Source organism: Lithobates pipiens, unplaced genomic scaffold (genome assembly GCF_037356315.1).
Source record: "Lithobates pipiens isolate NorthernLeopardFrog02 unplaced genomic scaffold, aLitPip1_a1.2 Scaffold_22, whole genome shotgun sequence".
NCBI lineage: Eukaryota > Metazoa > Chordata > Amphibia > Anura > Ranidae > Lithobates > Lithobates pipiens.
The window spans coordinates 225,921,974-225,939,521 of NW_027507784.1; the positions used below are offsets into that span (position 1 = coordinate 225,921,974).

At 46.4% G+C, this 17,548-nt stretch overlaps 1 non-coding gene and 6 pseudogenes across 1 annotated transcript; all 7 read right to left on the reverse strand.

Annotated features, from left to right (window-relative positions):
* Nucleotides 1-212: 212 nt before the first annotated feature.
* On the reverse strand, nucleotides 213-331 carry LOC143925768 (5S ribosomal RNA; annotated as a pseudogene).
* Nucleotides 332-8,389: 8,058 nt separating this feature from the next.
* On the reverse strand, nucleotides 8,390-8,508 carry LOC143925838 (5S ribosomal RNA). Its single transcript, XR_013262062.1, has one exon. It is a non-coding gene; the product is annotated as a 5S ribosomal RNA (ribosomal RNA).
* A 560-nt stretch (nucleotides 8,509-9,068) lies between these two features.
* LOC143925891 (5S ribosomal RNA) lies at nucleotides 9,069-9,187 on the reverse strand (annotated as a pseudogene).
* A 328-nt stretch (nucleotides 9,188-9,515) lies between these two features.
* Nucleotides 9,516-9,634, reverse strand: LOC143925883 (5S ribosomal RNA; annotated as a pseudogene).
* Nucleotides 9,635-16,764: 7,130 nt separating this feature from the next.
* LOC143925885 (5S ribosomal RNA) lies at nucleotides 16,765-16,884 on the reverse strand (annotated as a pseudogene).
* An 85-nt stretch (nucleotides 16,885-16,969) lies between these two features.
* LOC143925884 (5S ribosomal RNA) lies at nucleotides 16,970-17,088 on the reverse strand (annotated as a pseudogene).
* A 316-nt stretch (nucleotides 17,089-17,404) lies between these two features.
* Nucleotides 17,405-17,523, reverse strand: LOC143925898 (5S ribosomal RNA; annotated as a pseudogene).
* Between the last annotated feature and the right edge of the window lie 25 nt (nucleotides 17,524-17,548).

Genomic DNA, 17,548 nt, shown 5'->3' on the forward strand with positions numbered 1-17,548 from the left:
CATCTTGGCGATTGTCAAGAAGGTTGAGAGTGGCCAGGAATATCGTCTATGACTACATCACCCTGAATGCGCCCGATCTCGTCTGATCTTGGATGCTAAGCAGGGTTGGGCCTGGTTCATACCTGGATGGGAGACCCCCTGGAAATAGGCGCCGTAGGCTTTTTTTTTTTTTTTTTTTTTATATGTTGTTGGCGTCTACGACATTAAAAAAAAGCCTACGGCGCCTGGTATTTCCAGGGGGTCTCCCATCCAGGTATGAACCAGGCCCAACCCTGCTTAGCATCCGAGATCAGATGAGATCGGGTGCATTCAGGGTGATATGGCTGTAGGTGATCTTGCTGGCCACTCTCAACCCTCTTGACAAACACCAAGATGGTCACCTCGGCAAACAAGTAGAAAATTAAAACAGGTCGTCGAGAGAGAGAGAGACAAAGACAGAGAGGGAGAAGAGGGAAAACAATCACAGAGGGGGAGGGGGGATAGGGGGCGGGGAAAGGAAGGGTGAGGGGGAGAGTGATCAAGCCTCCCAGGGCTGGGTTGGGTAGCTACAGTCGCTTTCATGAGTGGCACCTGTATTCGTTGCACTTCTTTTGAGTTGCTGGTTATTTATTCGAAATAGTTGTTCAAGAGTCAGGGTAGTCCGTTGAGGATGTTAGTGTAGGTTGGAGTGGATTTGAAGTGGGTCCAGCAGGCCCATTTTGTGCTAAATTTCGCTGGCGTGTCGCATGAGATATGTATCAATTCTTCCATTTCGGACGATTTGTTTATTCTACAGAGCCATTCTTTGATTGTGGGCACCTGGTTGGAATTCCATTTGGCTGGAATGCATTGTTTAGCTGCGTTGAGCATGAACATAGTTAGGGATTTGTGATAGGCATTATGCGCTCTGGGGGAATGGTGTAGCAGACATTGAGTGGGGGAAGGTTCAGTGGCGTATGTGGTTACTTGTGTGATCATTTTACATACTTCTGTCCAGAAGGGTACTAGTAAGGGGCAGGACCACCAGATATGTAGGAATGTTCGTTTGCTGGAGAGGCATCTCCAACACTTATCTTGTGTGGATGGGTAGATTTTGCTTAGTTTTGCTGGTGTTCGGTACCACCTAGTCTGTATTTTATAATTATTTTCTTGTGAGATAACATTTAATGTACCTTTGTGAGTGGTTAAGAAGATTTTTTCCCATTGCTCGTCAGTAAGTGAGGTATTTAAGTCTTCTTCCCAACGTTTACATGCGACGTAGTCGCTAGGACGCAGATGATCGAAGAGAAGATTATGTGTGAGGGCTATCAAATGTCGTTGTGGATATTGTTGGGAACATAGCTTCTCAAAGGGTGTTAGTTCATGGGAGCAATTGTGGTCCTTGTTTAATGATTGGAGGAAATGGGATATTTGTATGTATGACCATTGGGAGAAGCGGGGTTTCTCCAATTTTGCTGCTATGTCTGAAGCGGCTTGAAGTTTGCCTGCGGCGAAAAAGTGACATGCGCGAGTCTGTTCTGATGTCCAGTCTGGGGCTAAAAAGTGTTTGGACAGACCTGGAGGGAAGTCTGGGGCCGCGTACACACGGGCGGACTGTATGGCCTACTTAGTCCGTCGAAACACATTTCAGCGGACAGTCCGCTCGTGTGTGGGCTTCAGCGGACTTTTTCAGCGTGCAGTCTGGCGTACTAAGTATTTCGGATTTTTCGAAATTCTGTCCGTCATACTTTGGTTTCAGCGGACAATCCGCTCGTCAGTAGGCTAGTTCGACGGACTAAGAATGGCGCATGCTCAGAAAGGATTTACACGGCGGAAGGGTGCATTGCTGTGTATTGGACTTCCTATTTCTAGTCCCGTCGTACGTGCTGTACACGTCATCGCGCAAGCTTTCGACGGACTGTTTGTGCATCCGTGTGTGGTCAAGTCCGTTCATTCGAAAGTATGACAGACTGTCCATCGGATTGTATGACGGACTAAGTAGGCCATACAGTCCGCCCGTGTGTACGCGGCCTGGGTTTGATTTGACCGTCGTTAATGGACTGGGGATGGATGATAAGCCCGTTTGTTTGCATATACGTTGGAAGTATTGTAGTGTCAGGCCAATAAGTGGGTGCTGTCTTAGGGCCAGTGGGATTCGAAGTTGGTTAATCCATGGAATAGAGGCTAAGGGGGTAGAAGAGAAAGATGCTTCCAAGGGGACCCAATCTTTGGAGATAGAGTATACATTCCAGCCAACTATTCTGGACAGGTGTACGGCATAACAATAATTAGAAATGTCGGGTAGGCCGATTTCTCCTAGGGCTTTGGGGCATGTGAGACAGTGGAAGCTAATTCTGGGTTTTCGGCCGCCCCAAAGGAATTTGGAACATACGGTTTTATAGGTCTTAAAGAAGGCTGGTGGGACATGTATAGGAACAGCTTGCAGCATATAGAGTAGTCTCGGCAGGGCGTTCATCTTTAGGATGGCCGCCCTGGCGAACCAAGAAAATAGAGGTTTGTTCCATTTCTGAAGGTCTAAGGTTAGTTTATTCAAAAGGGGTAAATGGTTCTTTGAGTATAGATCGGACAGTCTAGGGGGAATCTGAATACCGAGGTACGTTATGTAGTCGGATTTCCAAAATGGAAAATAGTTTTTGCACTGCGTTATTGTTTCTGGAGTGAGAGAAATGTTGAGCGCATATGATTTTGAGAAGTTGATTTTGAGGTTGGACACTGACTGTAAGGATTGGAACTCAGCTAGGAGATTTGGTAGAGTGGTCATGGGTTCAGACAGGAACAGCGAATGCAGCGTATTTAAATTCTTTATGCCGTGTTCGGATCCCTTTGATGTTTTGGTTGCTTCTCAATTTCTCAAGAAAGGGTTCTAGCGTTAAGATAAAGAGGATAGGGGATAGCGGGCACCCTTGTTTCGTGCCGTTGCGGATGGGGAAGGCATCTGACAGAGTGTTATTTACCCTCACCCTAGCTGTGGGGTTTGAGTATAGTGCAAGAATGAAGTTTAGCATGCTGGGGCCAAGACCCATTGTTCGTAGCACTGCTTCCATGTACTCCCAAGACACTCTGTCAAATGCCTTCTCCGCATCGAGAGACAAAAATAACCCCTTCTTACCCGACTGGGTTATTAGGTGGTGTAAATTGAGGGCCTTAATTGTGTTGTCCCTGGCTTCACGTCCAGGGACAAAGCCTACCTGATCTGTGGCAATAAGGGCGGGGATGTGTGGTAATAATCTATTTTCCAGGATTTTAGAGAAAATTTTATTGTCTACATTCAACAATGAAATTGGTCTGTAACTGCCAGTATTGGTGGTGTCTTTATCTGGTTTTGGAATTACGCCGATGTGGGCCTCTAGTAGCCCCTTAGAAAGTGTCCTAGAGGTGGCGGTTGAATTAAAGGCTTTAAGAAAGGGATTTTGGAGTGTGCCCATGAATGTCTTATAATAGACTGCGGTTAGGCCATGGGGCCTGGGCTTTTTGCTGGCTTGAGCTGCTTCACTGCTTGCTGCCATTCGGTGGTGGAGATTGGGGATTCTAACGTTTTGGCTATGTCCGGACAGATTTTTTTTAAAGACGGATTGTCTAGGAGCGAGCATATTTTGTCAGATTTCTGCTGGGAGGAGGTGTTGGTAGGGTTAGTAAGGTTGAGGTTGTATAGTGATGTGTAGTATTTTTCAAACTCACGCGCTATTTCCTGATTTTTCACAAGTGGCTTGCCTAGAGGGGAGTGGAGTAGATGAACTGTTTGTTTCACTTTTTTCGTGCCGAGAGCTTGTGCTAAAAGGTGGCCTGTTTTGTTTCCAAATTCATAGAAAAGCTTCTTAGTGAGAATAATTATTTTTTTTCAGTTTATGATCTAATTCTTCCCTGATGAGGGAACATACTTCCAGTAGTTCCGTTTGCGTGTTTTGAGCTAAGGTGTGCTTGTGTGTAGCTTCTAAAATTTTTAGTCTGGAGAACAGATTTGATAGCCTTGCTGATTTTTCCTTTCTGACCGCTGAGGCTAAGGAGATGATCTTCCCCCTTACAATGCTTTGATGCGCTTCCCACTGCATTAACTGTGAGACTTCTGCTGTGTAATTTTCTAGAAAATAGTTTGTCATACACTCCCTGATGTCTGAAATTCTGGATTGTTCGGATAAGATGCTCAGGTCCAGTCTCCATATCTGGGATCTAGTCTGTTTGTCGGGGAATATGAGCGTCGCTGTAATGAGAGGATGGTCAGAGCAAGTCATAGGTTCAATCGTGGCTGAGGATAAGTAATGAAGGTACTGTTGCTGGACAAATATACAGTCGAGGCGTGAGTATTTTCTATGTGGTGCGGAATAAAAGGTATAATCCTTTTCATTGGGTGGAGTGTTCTCCAGGTATCGTGGAGCAGAAGGTCCTGCAAACATTTTCTAATCTGTTTAATGGCTCTGTAGGGGAGATGGGAAGTGCCCGAGGAGGTATCCAGTATCGGGTCTAATGGGAGGTTCAAGTCGCCTCCTAAGATCAAGAGACCCTCATGAAAGGTGGTCAGTTGGTTCATTATGTCTCGGAAAAATGGTACTTGAGAAGAATGTGGGCTATATATATTTGCTAGAGTTATAAGTTTGTTATTGATGGTACCTTTAAGAAAGAGGAACCTACCTTCTGTATCTGCTAGCGTATCTGTTATTTGAAAGGGAATGTTTTTCGAGAAAAGTATGGCGACTCCTTTGGACTTGGATGTGGGGGAGGTAGCATGGAAGCTGTGTGGGTAAGTATAGTTTTGTAGTTTGGGGGTAGAATTTTGCTGGAAGTGAGCTTCCTGTAGGAAAACAATGTCTGCCTTCATAGACCTCATATTAGAAAGAATTTGGGAGCGTTTCTCCGGGGTATTTAACCCTTTGGCGTTTAGTGATATGATTTTCACGGAGGTGTGTTTCGATGAGTTTGGAGGAGGCATTGTAGCAATAAAAAAACAGGAGTATATGTTGCTAAAGGGAGCCCCGGGAGGCTGAGATCACGGGGGGAGGGGGGGGGATGTAACAGTAGGAGGAGGCGAGGTAAAATAAATAAAAAAAGGGAGAAGGAAAAGAAAAAGGGGGAAAATGGGGGGAGATAGAGGACAGTGGTTGTTGGGAGAATGTGGTTGGGGGGGTGTTTGCGGGCTGATGGGGAGGTATAAGTAGAGTGTGGTTTAGATTTGAAATTAGGAGTGGTGAAGGGTAAAGGGTCTGGGGGAAATACCGGCTATGGGAGCGAGCCTGTCGTCCCTCTACTCAACAGATCTGAAATCCGGTGCGGTCGACTATGACTGCCAGAGTCAGTAGTGTGGGGGGTGGTGTGCAAGGTATCACAAGATGTACCTGCGCTGCTGCCATTAGAGGCCTGAGTGCTTCGAGGCTTGGCGTCTAATAGATAGGCTTTAGAGTGCGCGGGGATAGGGCTAATCTACTTATGATCAAGCCGCGGTGAGTGGAGTTGCTTGTGTGCTCAGAGAAGGTTTTTTTTTTTTTGTGTATAGTTCGTGGAGGGCTATAATGTGCTTGTGGTGGAATAGGTAGAGTTGGGATTGATAGAGAGATGTGGGGTAAATTAAACAAGTTACGTCGGGTAGTGTATGATATTCTCAATAATGTTGACCCCCTACATGGAAGGTATAAAGTGGAAATGTGTAAGCTATGGAAGTTGGATCGTAAAATGGGTGGAAGCACCAATTTGTGTGGCATAAACTAAGCTGTAACTGAAAAGGCACAAACATTGACGTTCCGCACTCCCTAACTAAAAATATAAACCAAACAAATTATATATTGGTACACCTACACATGCGTTTCTTTTGTTCTTAGAAGAAAAAAAAAATCTTTTCCCTTTTTTCCCTTTCTTTTCTCTTCCTTTGGAGTCTTCCCTGGGACCAAGAGGGAAGCTTCCGGATGGATCCCCCATAATCGGGGAGGAGCCAACACTTGTTATATTAAGTTATTTTTATATCCCGTCCCCCCTCCCCTCTATCTCTCTTCTGTGGAACGTAATGGGGGAATTAGGGTCAAATTATATGTGGTGATTGTCTGAGTCACAAAAGAGGTTAACAAAGTGATGGGCCTCAATGCGGGAAGCTCCCCTCTCGGTGCGCCAGATCCCTGGTATAGGCTATTATACGTTAATTTTCAGAACATTAGATGGCCCTCTAATTATAACTCAGAAGAGGTCTGCATCGTATTCATGATGTATATGAAATCTTCTTTTCTTGCCCTGGGTAGGTTAAGTGGGGAGGGGATAGAGGCTGCAGTAGGAGGACGTAAAGGTGGGGTCTGGGGGTGAAGTAGGGTAAAAACAAAAAATAAAAAAATAAATGTAGGGCCAGGAAACAAGGGGGGCTTGTGGAAGAAAGTCTATAAGGTGTTGTCTCTTATACTTGCCCATAAGAAGAACAATTCGCCTTATCTTGGGCAGTCCTGTCCAGTCTGTTATGCTGCTCTCTGTTATCTGTCCTGGGCTGTTCCTCCCTTGCAGTGGTGATTTGTACGGAGAGTTTGTTCTTCCTGGGTCCCTCCGGGATGTGTTCTGGGCTTTTTGTGTGGTTAGGTCCCGACTGTGAGGTATGATATCACATAACGGAGCTTCAGGATACCTGCAGGCCTCTCTATTGGGGCAGCCTCACTGTCTGTCCTGGTGTGTGGGTGGGGAGCTGGCGTCTCTAATATCTTGTGATGGAGCTCTGTTCTTGGTCTGGATGGCGTGTTGTTTTCTGTGGACTTTTTTTGGAAGTCCTGTGCTTGAAATGGAAGGGGGGAAGTGGAATGCATGGGCATCACGTATGTGACTGTATCTCGGTTTTCCTCTCGGTGGGTTCGTTCCACGTTTTGTGGGATTAGATTTCTAGTTCAGGTGTACCGCTCAAAAGGTGTTGGCCCAACTATAACAACTTGGAGTGCTGTAAAAAGATAAATTCAACTTGTTGTAGGGTTATAAGTGATTGTGGGTTGCCCGATGCTGTTCTTTCAGTTGATCCGGGCTCTGCGATGGGCAGGGGACGCTGTGGGACTGGCATTTATTAGTGTATCTCTTACTCTCTGAGGTGATTGGAACGCTGGGGGAACATAAGCTTGGCGGCGGCGTCTGCCAATGCTGAAGTTGCCTGCTTCCTCTAGACCTTCCATCGATGTTGCTCTGGTGGGTGTCGGTAGTCTGAAATCACTGTACCAATCAGGTAGGTCTACCAGAGGGATATCAATGCTAGAACAGAAATGATCCAAATCTTCGGGGACCCGCAGATTTGCTGTGCGTCCCTAGTGTGTTACTGACAGGCAAAAGGGGAACTTCCACCGGTATTGTATAGATCTCTCACGAAGGGCATCTAGAAGCGGTCTGAGCTCCCTTCTGCGCTGTAGCGTAATGTTTGAGAGGTCCTGGAAGATCTTAATTTGGGCTCCCTCAAACTGTATTTGGTTTCTGCTTCTAGCCTTGCGAAGTATCTCCTCTTTAAGCGGAAAATCTACAAGGCAGCACACAGTATCTCTTGGAGGGTCTGTGTCCCTATTTCTTGGGTGCAGAGCTCTGTTTATCCTTTCAAAGATAATCGGTGTATCCGCGGGTCTATCTAGGATGTCATTGAAGACACTAGTTACTGCCAGGGTGAGGGTGTTGGGGTCTATAGTCTCGGGGATCCCTCTTACCCTCAAGTTCCGACGCCTCCCTCTGTTGTCAAGATCTTCCATGTGGCGGTTGATCTCTCGCAGGTGGATTACATGGGACTCTGTTAGTTGCTGGACGTGGCAGAGGGAGGCATCGTGGCGGGCTTGTGTTATCTCTACCTCCTCCACTCTCATGGATATAGAATGTACTGTATGTCTGCTTTAAGATCCGCTGTCGCCGCCGCCAGAGTAGTTTTATGTCTACCGCTACGTTCCTGAGGTCATCTAGGCTGATTGCTGGAGACTCTCGGGGATCCGGCTCCCCTCTGTCACGTAGCGGGCTTCTGCTGCGGGTATTATGCGATGGCGCTAGGATGGAGGCCTGTACACTGCCTCTGGGCCACGCTCGGAAAATTTCAGGAATCTGCCGGGCTAAGTGTGGGTCATGCTCCATAGGTGAGCGCGACCGCGCCACCGGCGATTTCTCCTCCGATCTCTCCATTTTTTGTCCTCCGATGGACGTGCTGGGTGCCTGTAGCTGATGTTGCTGGGCCTTATGGATGGGAGCTCGTGGGTTAAGCATCCATCTTGGTACGGTGCCGAGCCACACCCCCAGGCAGTCTTCCATCCAGGTACTAACCAGGCCCGACCCTGCTTAGCATCCAAGATCAAACAAGAACGGGGGCGAATTCAGGGTGATGTGGTCGTAGGTGATCTTGCTGGTCACTCTCAACCCTCTTGACAAATGCCAATTTGGTCACCTCGGCAAACAAGCAGAAAATAAAACAGGTCGTCGACGCCAACACATATTAAAGAAAAGCCTACGGCACCTGGTATTCCCAGGCGGTCCCCCATCAAGGTACTAACCAGGCCCGACCCTGTTTAGCATCCGAGATCAGACGAGATTGGGCACATTCAGGGTGATGTGGCCGTAGGCAATTGTGCTGGCCACTTTCAAGACTCTTGACAAACGCAAAGATGGTCACCTCGGCAAACAAGCAGAAAAATAATACAGGTCGTCGACGCCAACCACATATTTAGAAAAAGCTTATGGCATCTGGTATTCCCAGGCGGTCTCCAATCCAGTTTCTAACCAGGCCCTACCCTGCTTAGCATCCTAGATAACATGAGATTGCGCGCATTCATGGTGATGTGGCCGTAGGTAATCTTGATGGCCACTCTCAACCCTCTTGACAAACGCCAAGATGGTTACCTCGGTAGACAAACAGAAAAATAAAACAGGTTGTCGACGTCAACAACATATTAAAAAAAGCCTACGGCATCTGGTATTCCCAGGCGGTCTCCAATCCAGTTTCTAATCAGGCCCGACCCTGCTTAGCATCCTAGATAACATGAGATCGTGCGCATTCACGGTGATGTGGCCGTAGGTAATCTTGATGGCCACTCTCAACCCTCTTGACAAACGCCAAGATGGTTACCTCGGCAAACAAGCAGAAAAATAAAACAGGTTGTCGACGCCAATAACATATTAAAAAAAGTCTACTGCACCTGGTATTCCCAGGCAGTCTCCCATCCAGGTACTAACCAGGCCCGACCCTGCTTAGCATCCGAGAACAAACAAGAACGGGTGCATTCAGGGTGATTTGGTCGTAGGTGATCTTGCTGGTCATTCTCAACCCTCTTGACAAACGCCAAGATGGTCAACTCGCAACCAAGCATAAAAATAAAACAGGTCCTCTACGTCAACAACATATTAAAAAAAAGCCTACGGCACCTGGTATTCCCAGGGGGTCTCCCATCCAGGTACTAACCAGGCCCGACGCTGCTTAACATCCGAGATCAAACAAGATCGGGAACATTCATGGTGATGTAGGAGATCTTGCTGGCCACTCTCAACCCTCTTGACAAACGCCAAGATGGTCACCTCGGCAAACAAGCAGAAAAATAAAACAGGTCGTCTACGCCAACAACATATTAAAGAAAAGCTTACGGCACCTGGTATTCCCAGGCGCTCCCCCAACCAGGTACTAACCAGGCCCGACCTTGCTTAGCATCCGAGATCAGATGAGATTGGGCACATTAAGGGTGATGTGGCCATAGGTGATCTTACTGGCCACTCTCAAGACTCTTGACAAACGCCAAAATGGTCACCTCGGCAAAGAAGTAGAAAAATAAAACAGGTCGTCAACGCAAACAGCATATTTAAAAAAAGCCTATGGCACCTGGTTTTCCCAGGCGGTCTCCCATCCAGTTTCTAACCAGGCCCGACCCTGCTTAGCATCCTAGATAAGGCGAGATCCGGCGCATTTGTGGTGATGTGGCTCTAGGCGATCTTTTTTTTTTTTTCTTTTTTTTTTATGCATCAGTAGGCAGCGGGTCTATTATACTGATTTCCCTCGTTGAGGTTTATCCGCCCGTACATTATCTCACCCGCGTGAAATTTACCAAAACTGCCAACCATCATCTGCATATATTCTTTCATGTTTTTTAAATATATTTTTAATCCACAGTTTACCTTTATTCTTATCCTTAATATATTAAATAGTCATGTAGCAACCTTTCAGAATAGAAACCCTTACTTTCCTTATTCATAATCACTCCCCTCTCTTTCTCTCGCCCCTCACCCCCCCCCCCCCCCAAATTTCCCTCGCCCTCTTTCCTCCTTCCTCTCTCTCCTTCCCATCTTTCTATCCCTCCGACATTTCCAGATGTTTCTTTTTAAACTCCAACCATCTTCCCCATATCTTGTAGAATATTTCTACCTGATCCTCCTCTCTAAGTATGGTTTCCTCGATCGATCTTATCCAATCAATCCTCTCTATCCACTCCTTAATTGAAGGAGGGTTAAGGGCTCCCCAAGCTTTTGGAATTAAACTTTTAGCTGCATTCAACATATGGGGTATCAATGTTTTTTTATAGTGCGCTATAGTTTTATCCATGTCATGGAACAAGCACACCCACGGTTCCTTCCTGACTTGTTCTCCTGTTATCTGTTGTATGTTATCTATAATCTTTTCCCAATACAGTTGAATCTTCGGACAGTCCCACCAAATATGTGCATAAGTCCCGGGGGTACAACACCCCCTCCAGCACAATGCTGAAGTCTCTGCTCTGATTTTCTGTGCTCTTTGCGGGACTATATACCACCTTGCCATCAATTTATATGCCATTTCAACTGTCCTAGTATCTCCAGAGGTAATACATACAGCTCTCAGAATCCTACCTCTATGATCCTCATCCCTCAGAGCTCCCAGTTCTTCCTCCCACTTCTTCAGGTAGGGTGGGTCCCCCACTTCCCCTTCTTCTCCCAGAATTCCATATATTTTGGATATAGTCTGTCTCCGGCACTTGGGGGAGGAGAGAAATCTCTCCATAGGTCTCAACTCTCCCTCCCCCCGTAGTGGCTGAGGCAGTGCCCGTGCAAAGTGCTGTATTTGTACATATCTCCAGTTATCTAACAATCTAATTCCCCATTGTTGTCTTAATTCACTCAAAGTGCGTAATCTATTTCCACACATCACATCTTTTAACTTTATGTCATCTTTCTTTGCCCACCTCATGAAATATATGTGTTCTTCTATGTAAACCTTCCCAGGTTTAAAGTAATTTGTCTCTAATAGAGAAATTAACGGTGAGTTGAATTCCCAATGATATAGTTTTCCCAGCTCATCCCATATTTTAAAAACGTTTAGTGTTAGTGGGTTTGTGCTTCTTGCAAGTTCCCTGTGCTCCCTTGGAACCCATATATTTTTCCCTAAATCAGCCATGCTTTGTGCTTCCTCAATATCCACCCATCCCTTACTCCCCCTATCGTGTATCCAACCTGTGATTCGTGATATAATAATTGCCTGATAGTATCTCTTAAAATTTGGCGCCGCCAATCCCCCCTTTTCTTTGGCCCTTTCCAATATAGCGTATGAAATTCTAGGATTCCTACGTCCCCATAAAAATTTAATTATCAGAGATCTTAATTTCACAAAAAATTCTTGTGGGATTTTTATTGGGACCATCTGAAAGACGTACATTAGCTTAGGCAATATAAACATTTTTAGCGCATTTATCCTACCAATCATTGATAATGGTTTATATTTCATATGTCTTAAAAAATCTCTGATCTTATTAAGAGTCGGGACATAATTGGCCGCATATGCAGACGAAAGTGATGCTGTCAGCCTCACTCCCAGGTACCCTAACTCCCCCCCACACCAAGGGAAAGGCAGTGACGCCTGAAGTACCTGTCGCTTCTTTTCCGTTACTGTAATATTCAAAATTTCAGTTTTAGATACGTTAATCTTGAAGCTTGTTAACTTTCCATATCTATTTAGTTCCTTCATTATATTCGGTATTGTAATCCTAGGATCTGACACATAAAACAACAAATCGTCCGCATATGCGGCCACCTTATATTCCTCTTTTCCCGCCCTAATCCCTCTTATATTCCCGTTTTTCCTAATTGCAGCCAGTAGGGGCTCGAGAGCTAGTACAAAGAGTATCGGGGATAGGGGGCAACCCTGTCTCGTTCCATTATGCAGCTCTAAGGACGGAGACAAACTTCCATTTATTTTTATTTTTGCTGTTGGATGATGGTAAAAGGCCATGATCCACCTCATCATTCTCTCCTTTATTCCCAGATGTCTCAGGGTGTCCCTCATGAAGCCCCAGTCGACCCTGTCAAAGGCCTTTTCAGCATCTATTGACAACAGGACGACTGGGGCTCCCCTCCCTCCATGTATCAGCAACAGAGATTTAAGGCAGTTGTCCTTCCCTTCCCTCCCCGTGACAAAGCCCACCTGATCGCTAGAGATCCAGTATGGCAGGAAAACTTTTAACCTTTCTGCTATAACTTTTGCAAAGATCTTAATGTCGGTGTTCAGCAGAGATATTGGCCTGTAACTCTCTGGGGCCAAAGGATCTTTACTTTCCTTCAGTATCAAGGTGACATACGCCATCAAGGCCTCTTCCCTTAAATTTTCTCCCTCTGCCATTGCGTTCATATAGTCGCATAACCGAGGCACCAAGATCTTTGCAAACTTCCTGTAGTACATGATAGAATTCCCTGTCCGGGCCCGGACTTTTCCAGGTTGGCATCTCCCTAACTGCTCTCAAAACTTCTTCTTGCGTTATTTGTGCCTCTAGGAGATCCAGTTCCTCCACAGGAGGGCCTGCAAAGTCAAGTTCCTTGAGGTAAGCCCTAGTTTCATCCTGATTTCTTCCCCTATCTTCTTGACCCACATTATACAGCCGACTATAGAAACTATGAAAGACTTTAGCTATTTCCGGGGTCGAGTGTCTGTCTAATTTCCCCACCCTCGTTTCTGATTTTAGCTATAAAGGAGGCCTTTTTTTTTCCCTTTACTACCCTCGCCATCCATTTCCCACATTTATTTCCCTCTTGGCATCTCTTTTTGTCTACTATATGGAAAACCCGTTTCCTTTCCTGCTCCATCAATTCTCTCAATTCTTCTCTTTTATTTCTCAACTCCAGCCTCTCTGGGATCCCCTTAGGTCTTGTTTGTTGCTCTAGCTCTTGTATTTTCTTCCGTAGATCCCCCATTTTCTTTCCTTTTTCTTTCTTTTTCCCAGTCCCAATGCTTATCAAGATACCTCTTATATAGGCTTTATGGGCCTCCCATATAATACCTCTGGGGATACCTGGTGTCTCATTCCTACAAATAAATTCCTCTAATTCCTTCTCTATTTTCTTTTCTACCTCTAAATCTCGGATCAGGGAGTCATTAATCTTCCACATCCCACATTTGAAGCACTCTGTAGTTATTTCTAACTGCATAATAACAGGAGCATGATCTGAGAGGGTCATCGGCTTTATTCCCACATCTTTTAGCTGAGGGAGCATTTGATGCTCTAATAACACATAATCAATTCTGGAATATGTCCCATGTACTGCCGAATAGAACGTGTAGTCTCTAATACCCGGGTGTCTAACCCTCCAAGCATCTATCAGTTGATGCTCAGTTAGCAGATGCTTCAATCCGTTTTGTTTTGCCGCCGAGTCACGGGCAAACGCCCGTATAGAGTCCCTCCGAGGCTCCACACTCAAATTGAAGTCTCCTGCCACTACTAATTTCCCCCTTTTAAATTCTGCTAACTTACTCAAAGTTTTCCTCAAAAACCTTTCTGTGTTTTTATTCGGTGCATAAATATTTGCTATGGTATATTCTGAATTCAGTATATTCCCTCTTATGAAAAGATACCTTCCCTCTAGATCTGCTATTTGCTCCTCCAACTCAAAAGTTACTCTCCTGTCAAACCCTATTGCTACACCCCTAGCATAACTTGACGTGGAGTCCCCATAAAACCAGTTCGGGAATTGCCAAGAGGTGAGTCTCCCTCCTATTCCATGTACTATATGTGTCTCCTGCAGACATATCACGTTTGCCCCATAGTCCCGTAGCTCTCTGCTAACCATAAATCTTTTCTTTGCATTGTTTATTCCCCTTACATTGTATGATATTACGTTTAACGTAGTCATTTAATATCGGAGAGCCACCCAATCCCTCCTCCACCCTTCTCACCCCTCTGAGGGCCCCAATACGGGTTCTCCTCTTGGGGAGAGATTACAAACATAGGGGGAAGGAGGGGGAGGGGAGAGAGAGAGACAAACCCCACACTACCCCCTTTAAACCACCCCCAACCCCACCTGCCCTCCCCCTTCTCCTCCCCCCACCCCCCCTGAACACATTTCCTATTTGTTCCTTGCGTGGACCCGCCCATTCCTCCAGAAGACATGGGTCAAATCCCCACTTCCTTGGGATAGCCTCTCCCATAGTGGCAGGCCGCGCCCCTCCCCCTCATCCCGTCCACCTCTACCCAGGCCTTCGCCTCCCCCAGCAAACAGCAAAAGGGGTATTAATGTTTACCGCCTATCCTTCCCCTCCCCCCTCCGGATCCACAGCCCCCCTGTGTCTTCAAGACCCCCCTCCTCTGCCTCCCCCTCCCGCCATCCTGGCAGGTCTGGCAGGGGAATATCTAATTTACTGCAAAAGTCTGGGAGGTCTTCCGGAAATCGCAAAACTGCAGAGCGTCCATCTCTCCTACCCCTCAGGCAGGCTGGAAATCCCCACTGATATGGTATGTTCTATCAAAGGCTTCAGGAGTCTTCTCCTTGTTAAGGTCTCGCCGGCCAAATCTGAGAATATCTGCAATTACATCTCTTTGAACCTAATCTTTTCCATTTTACGTGCCTTTTCCAGGACCTTGGCTTTTTCCTCATAGTAATGGAATCTCACTATTACGTCCCTTGGGTTTTCATTCGCCTGAGATTGATATCTTATGATATAAGATATCTTAAGATATAATTAAACAGGTCCTTCATTATTTTACTCAGGTCTTCATTCCTGACTGTCTCTGAGATTCCTCTTATCCTTAGATTCTTCCTTCTATCTCTGTTTTCCTGGTCTTCTATTTTATATAATGCCGCTCTGTTTATTTTTTGGATAGATTCCATTTGAGCCTTTATTTCCCTAAGTTTTTGATCATATATGTTCATTCTTTCTTCCAACTCTTCTACGCGACCTAAGACCTGTCCTATATCTGAGCGGATTGCAGCTATATCAATTTTCAGTGACGCCTCCATTCTGGATAAAGCTTCTGTAAATATTTCTCTTATTTGTTCCACATTTCCTTGGGGCCCCTCTATCCTGGGTCCATCATTCATTCCGGGGGATGTCCCTCCCTTAGTCCTCTGGTCTCCCTTTTTTTTTTTCTTTATCATGCTCTTGAGGGCTCTCTCCCCCTGTTCTGATACGTGTGGCGGTCTTGCTACTGGTTTTTTCTCCTCCAATCCCTTCAGTTATTACTTTGGGCTTACTACTGCCCACCCTTATATTGGCTGTCTGAGTGGGGGAGCCTTGCCCATCCTCCGACACACTTGTCTCCCCTGTCATGTATCGCTGAAAAGCCCCCGGGCTCACCGCTGGGGGTCCGGTTTTTTTACTTGCCTTACCCCTCATTTCCTGGGCCTTCTTCTTCAGGAATCCAATGTCCAACCCCTCCTGCTACTTCTTTGGTGATCGGCGGGTAAACGTAAGGAACCCTGCTTTTACTCCCCCGTATCTTAATTTACACAGGTCCGATTTTTTAGCCCCCAAGTACCCGTCAAGTCAAATCCCGGTTTACCCTGGAGTTTTAAACTGGGGCCCTCGTCCCTTTTCATTCCTCCTTATCCACTCAATGCCAAATACTACAGAGCTTTATGGGGATACTTAGGAGATTAATTTATCAGCAGTTTTGATCACAACACTCTCAAGGATACCCTCAGATACTGCAAAACTTACTGAGACATTGAAATCATCAGCCATGCCATGCATATGATATGTTAGATACATTTGGTGTACGCCATCATCGTCCTACTCAGTTCCATTCATAATATCATATACCTCCCTGAGTCTGTTGCGGCAAGAGAGGGGGGGTTCACATAAACACTCCTTTGGTAAATTGCTGCTATTAGGTTGTCCTTATTCTTTTGATCTTTAACAATTCCACCACTCACATTCAAAACAGCACTCCGGATACCCAATATGCCAAACTTATGGGGTTTATCAAAGACATCAAATCATATTACAATTTCCATCTGTCCATCCAGGGGGTGTCTTCTGCTGCATGTCACATTCAAAACAGTATTCCGGATACCCAGTATGCCAAACGTATGGGGTTTATCAAAAACATAAAATCATATTACCATTTCCAGCCGTCCGTCCAGGGGGTGTCTTCTGCTGCATGTCCCACACTTACTTCTGTTTTGTGTGTCCACCTGTCCGTCCAGCGCCCTCTCCAGTTGTCCACTCGAGGGGGGGGAGAGAAAAGGGGGGGAGAGAGAGGGGGGCACACTCCGCTTCAGGCTGCAAACTCACCACCCGGCGGGCCAGCTGGCCCCGTTGCTGCGTGCGGGAGAGGGAGCTCAGACAGCGTGTGTAACGCTGCCTCTCCTCTCCGATGGATCAGCTGGCCCCGTTGCTGCATGCGTAAGAGAGAGCTCAGACAGCGTGTGTAACGCTGCCTCTCATCTCTTCCGGGTCTCCGTCCTAGGCGGGCGCGATGGGAGAGAGGCACAGCGTGGCCCGCGTCCACTACGTGCAAACGGCTCCTCCCATCCCCCCGACTCTAGGCGATCTTGATGGCCACTCTTAACCCTCTTGACAAAAGCCAAGATGGTTACCTCGGCAAACAAGCAGAAAAATAAAACAGGTCATCGACGCTAACAACATATTAAAAAAGCCTACAGCACCAGGTATTCCCAAGCGGGGCTCCCATCCAGGTACTAACCAGGCCTGACCCTGCTTAGCATCCGAGATGAGATGAGATCGGGTGCATTCAGGGTGATGTGGCCATACGTGATCTTGCTGGCCACTCTCAACCCTCTTGATAAACAAGCAAAAAAATAAAACAGGTCGTCGATGCCACCAACATATTAAAAAATAAGCCTAGGGCACCTGGTATTCCCAGGCGGTCTCCCATCCAGGTACTAACCAGGCCCAGCCCTGCTTAGCATCCTAGATAAGACGAGATCGGGCGCATTCACTGTGATGTGGCCGTAGGCAATCTTGATGGCCACTCTTAACCCTCTTGACAAGCACCAAGATGGTTACCTCAGCAAACAAGAAGAAAAATATAACAGGTCTTCGACGCATATTAAAAAAAATCCTACGGCATTTGGTATTCCCTGGCGGTCTCCCATCCAGGCCCGACCCTGCTTAGCATCCAAGATCAAACAAGAACGGGCAAATTCAGGGTGATGTGGTCGTCGGTGATCTTGCTGGCCACTCCCAACCCTCTTGACAAACGCCAATTTGGTCACCTCGGCAAACAAGCAGAAAATAAAACAGGTCGTCGACGCCAACAGCATATTTAAAAAAAGCCTACAGCACCTGGTATTCCCTGGCAGTCTCCCATCCAGGTACTAACCAGGCCCGACCCTGCTTAGCATCCTAGATAAGACAAGATCGGGCGCATTCACGGTGATGTTGCCGTAGGTGATCTTGCTGGCCATTCTTAACTAG